Source organism: Bubalus bubalis, chromosome X (assembly GCF_019923935.1).
Source record: "Bubalus bubalis isolate 160015118507 breed Murrah chromosome X, NDDB_SH_1, whole genome shotgun sequence".
Classification (NCBI taxonomy): domain Eukaryota; kingdom Metazoa; phylum Chordata; class Mammalia; order Artiodactyla; family Bovidae; genus Bubalus; species Bubalus bubalis.
This window is the reverse complement of record NC_059181.1, coordinates 114,138,884-114,143,690: the sequence shown is the minus strand read 5'-3', so window position 1 is coordinate 114,143,690 and position 4,807 is coordinate 114,138,884. Positions and strand designations below refer to the sequence as shown.

The window sequence follows — 4,807 nt, the reverse complement described above, 5'->3', positions numbered from 1 at the left end:
CGCATCTCCAAACCCACTGCTCAACTGTCCACTTACAGTGAAGACAGGTGACTCTCATTAGGGTTTCCTCCAGTCCCACACCCAGACTCTCACCCATTTTCAAATACAGGTAGACGGGTTTCCTTTGGTCACATCTAACTCAACAAGTCACACATGTCCCTGAGACTGAGTGTATGTAAAGGAGGCCCATTGAAAAGCGCCTAACCCGAGAGCCAGAAAAATCACTTGATGGACCCGGATCTGGCTAAGGGAGAACAGGTCCACAGTGGTGGTGGGGACAGGGGCAGGGGCAGAGAAGAGGACCAGTGAAATGCTTGTTTTCAACAGAACAGGCTGTACCCTGAGCCCTCAATCAAGTCCTTCAAAGGGCAAGTACCCATGGAGACCCAAGCTGTACATGGGAGGCCAGGACTGGAGGTAGCAGAAGCCCAACCACCCCATTGACAAAAGGAAATAGGGCTTTTGAGGCAGCCTCAAGGGAGGCTGAATCCGAGGCTCTGGGAAGGGGATGGGGAAAGCACACACACAGGTTTTCCCATATTGAGCACTCTAGGGCCACAAGAGCAGTCTTTATGGGAACAAATGGAAACTGAAGACAACAGTCTGTGATCTGCAGCAGGATGAAGTTTGGGGGTGGGCAGAGCCCGGGAGGCTGCAAGCTAAGCAGAGTGCCTGGCTATGCCCTCCCACACGGCCTCCTTGGGAGTCTGTGTTTCAGGTGCTTGGGAACAGTCAAATGGAACGTGAAGTCGCTCCCACTGTGCTCGAGCACAGCCCTACTCTGGGGAGAATTCAACCTGAGGGGCGGTGGGGGCAAGACAACAGGACTCTTGACTTTGGGGCCATCTGAACACAACCTGCCAATCAGCAGCACCAAATGGAGGAGGCCAAAGCCAGAAGAGGAGGAAGGATGGGGGGGCCACCAACTCAGGCTAGGCCAACCAGGACACTACGGACCCCATCTTCTGGGAGGGACAGCTGCCAGGGTCCCATCTGACTCCTGGGGTGTCTCTTGGTGTTAGCCGAGCTAGGACTCATCAGGGCCTGGCTCTTCAAGAAAAGCCAGCCACAGGCCTGCCCATTACTAGGGAGGGGAGTGAAGCCAGGAGCACATTTGTCAACCCATCCAGGGCCTGGCCTCCTGAAACAAGGCACCTGGCAGCAGATGGAAGCCTTTTCAGGCAACCTGAAACATACTTTTCTGTACTTTCAGTGAAGAGACAAGCTAGGGATCCCATCTCCTTTCCCATCCCCCCTCCCCCACACTGGGCCAGGGCTGCCTCTCCACATCACCTCTGTGATATCAGGAAGGAATTAAGGAAGCTGACCACTTAATTGGCTGCATGGCCCACAGCCGAGATTCTAGAATCTCCAGACAGTATTTATTGGGCACCCTGACCGTGGTCTGAGGCCCTTCTGCCATGAGCGTTCACTGCTTAGGTAGTGAATGCTCCTAAGCTACACTGGCTTCATGGTTAGTCAGAGTTCTGATGAGACATGTGCAGCCCCGCTGGCCCCATCAACTGATGGAGAGGCCACAGCAGGTCTCCCCAGATCCAAACGTGGATTCAGGGGAGGCTTTGGAGAAGCTATGGGACCAACCTGAAAGTCCAGATCTGGGCTCCCAACAACCTGCCCCGACAGGGCCTGAATCCAGAAACAGCCAATGAGGAAGAGAACAATGCCTTCCTCAGGCTGTCCTTCCCAAGAAAGCTCTGGATGATCATGGAGAACGCGGCCTTCACCTCTGTGCACTGGAACGATGAGGGAGACACGGTGGTCATCAAGGCAGATCTCTTCCAGACGGAGGTCTTCCAGCACAGAGGTGCAGACAGGATCTTCGAGACAGACAGCATTAAGACTTTCATTCACAAACTGAACCTGTATGTTCAATAAAATCTGCCCTTCAGGCCGCTCTGCGGGGAAGAAGAGGATGATGGTAATGTAGAAAGCCCTGGGGAGACTAGACTCGAGGAGCTGAGTGCTGGACAGGTTTCATTTCCCAGGAGAGATTTTTTTCTCATGAGAGGGTGGTTAAGGAAAGAAGAGAAAGTAGGGCCTGTCGTGTTCCACCATCCCCTAGACAGGATCCACAGGGGTGACTCCAGACCCTGAGGGGCCGCTTGATGTCAGGGAGTGCCGGTAACACATCAAGTGCGCCCAGCACTGGGGGAGCTCTAGGGAGTGCACTTGCTAGGGCCTCATAACCTGCCAGGAATGAAGAGACCTTATCTCCATACTTAGGCAAGGCCAGGACAGTGGTGGGGAGGAGGGCGGCGAGGAATGGCCATTCTCCCCCACGGTGGCTAAAGTGATTCATTTCCTTTCAGATCTATCGCAGTTCCAAGTTTCAGAGAGACAAGCCTTTGCTCCTGCAGAACATCTAGAGGAAAGGCGACCCCAGAACAACTGCTCAGCCCGCCACCAGCGCAACAGCATCCCCAAAGAGAAAGAAGCAAGTGGTGATGACCAGACACTCTCCTCGATTTCATCACAATGAGTCCACCCAAGAGGCTGACAAGAAGGTCCAGAAGGGAACCCCAACTGTTCACAGAATCCCCCGCCAGTGCTCATTTCTGTTTTGTGGCCTTTGGTTTATAGGCAGTGTAGCTGGGCAGGCCAGGGAAAACCATCTCCCCAGTGAGCTGGGTGGCCCCAGTGGAGAGGGCATGTCCAGCAATTCCATGTCTCTATCCTCGCCTACTGCTGGAAGGGACGGCGCAGGGCAACTGCCCAAGAGTCCCCCGAGGTACCCAGATTATGGTTCGGTGATGACTTTGTACAACACCTATGATTCCATCGTGAAGGTGGCCGTTTCAGTCGTGGCCCCAAATGAGGCCCCTGAGGTGGACGAGGAGGAGCAGGAGTCCTCAGATTACACATGTGCCCTCTGTGAGCAGTTCAAGGACAATCCCAATCCCTGAGCTGCCAGGTCCCTAGGGACACTCAAAAGCATTCTCTTGTAAGCAAAAATCTATTTCTAGCTCTAATAAAGTACAGCAAAACTCCATGGGAGTAAGTAAAGAATTGAATGAGAAGTGTGAGTCTGTGTTCTGTCTGTCTATGCTATTCACAAACGGCACTGGGTGAGCCCAGTGAGGCTGGAAGCCCACGCCCCAAGCAGGCCTCAGTCTGGTCCCCATGGTCCCTTTTCATCTGAAGCAGCAGCATTTCACACGTTTGGCCGAGAGTGTGGCTCCCGAGCCATGCGCTAAGGCCAGCCTAGGACAGGTGGGTCCCTGGGCCTTGCCTGTCACACAGCAGAAGACCCAGTCCTGCTCCTGATGATGGGAGTGTCAACTTCCATGAGTCATGCACCCTGAAGCAGAATGGGATCCTCCTGGGTCCGCCGATGATGCCACAAGTTTCTGATCAGCAGCTGAGTGTCTCCAGCTCCCAATCTAGGGGCATGCCCAAGAGGCCCACTGGAAAGCAGGGTCACTCCACCTGCCACGGGCCTTGCAGACACATGACCCCAAACCCAAAGACAAGTACAAGATTTCCACAAGCTGAATACCAGCCCTTGTTGCTCTGCCCTCAGAGTTGTATTTAGGATCTAGGTACCATGTCCAACACACACCCCTTGGTCCGGACATAGGCCCAAGTGCCCAAGCATCCTGCAAGCCTGGTAACACTGAAGAGGGGATCACAGAGGTCTGGTTCTTTCCATCTGTCTCCACGCTGTCTGTTGACAGGGGCGTGGTGACCCAGAGGACCCGTCCATCACATGCAGTCTGTGGGGAAGTCAGGAAGGAGGGCAGGACAGGTGGACAGAGGCACTTGGTGAGTTCCAAGACAGAGGGTCCTGAAACTCTGGGAGCACTGAGGAGGGGGCAAGGGTCCCGCTGGCTTTGCAGCCTAATAGCCTGCCTCTGGTCCTTTCTCAGCACAGACAGGCACAGTCCTGGGCTTGGCTTCCCCCCGACCCTCACCCCACTCCTCAGGTCCCAGCCCCATCACTGCCCATGCTCTGAAGATCCCCCATGTTACTCTAGGCCTGCTGAGGGCAGATCTGTGCTAACCAATCTGGCCTTGGCCTTGGGGCCACACTGGACGGCCCTGCCAGGTGTCTTCCCTAAGCCTTTGGGAGGCACCTTCCTCCCAGCCCTTCCCACACCACTGACTCCACTGTCAGCAGATGCCCTGGGCCCTGCCCAGAGCCTAGAGAAAGAACGAAGGAGAATAGGAACTTCTGTGAAGGGAGCGCTCCCTGTTCTCGCCAGGGGTTTAGCCATTGCTATGTCCTCTACTGGGGTATGTGACTGGATCCCTGGCTTGCCCAGTTCCCACCATTCAGTGTCTCAGCCAACCCAACCCCTTCCTCTTGGGTGCCACCAAATCTCAACTGCATGGGTGGGATCCCTGAGTAAGAAGGGGCTGCAAGTGCTCCTACCTTTCAAAGCAGAGGGTGCCTGTTTGGCAGCCAGAGGAGAAAACACTCTTCCTCCTGCTTGTCTGGGCGTCTTCACCTGCACCCTTGGAACAGGGAGAAAATCACCTGTGACCAGACAGCAATGTTGGACAACAAGCCACCACATTTTTCTTCTGGGCAGTGGCCTCAGACCATGGGGACCCAGGAGGGCCCAACCAATGTGAAACACACGTGCAGGTTCCCTCAGGGTTGGTTCTGCTCATCACAGCAGCTGGCTTGTCCTCATGTGGCTGGGACAGGGACCCCATGATGTCTCAGCCCACAGCACAGAAACCCATCCCCCAGGAGTGATGGAGATTTACAGCCCAGGAGACTCCACAAGGAACAAGAGAAAATGACTTCTCCCCTCACACTGCCACTCTGGAAGGATCTGAG

General features: G+C 54.9%; 1 pseudogene; it reads left to right on the top strand.

Annotated features, from left to right (window-relative positions):
- Positions 1 to 1,351: 1,351 nt before the first annotated feature.
- Positions 1,352 to 3,168, top strand: LOC112582364 (annotated as a pseudogene).
- Positions 3,169 to 4,807: the final 1,639 nt, after the last annotated feature.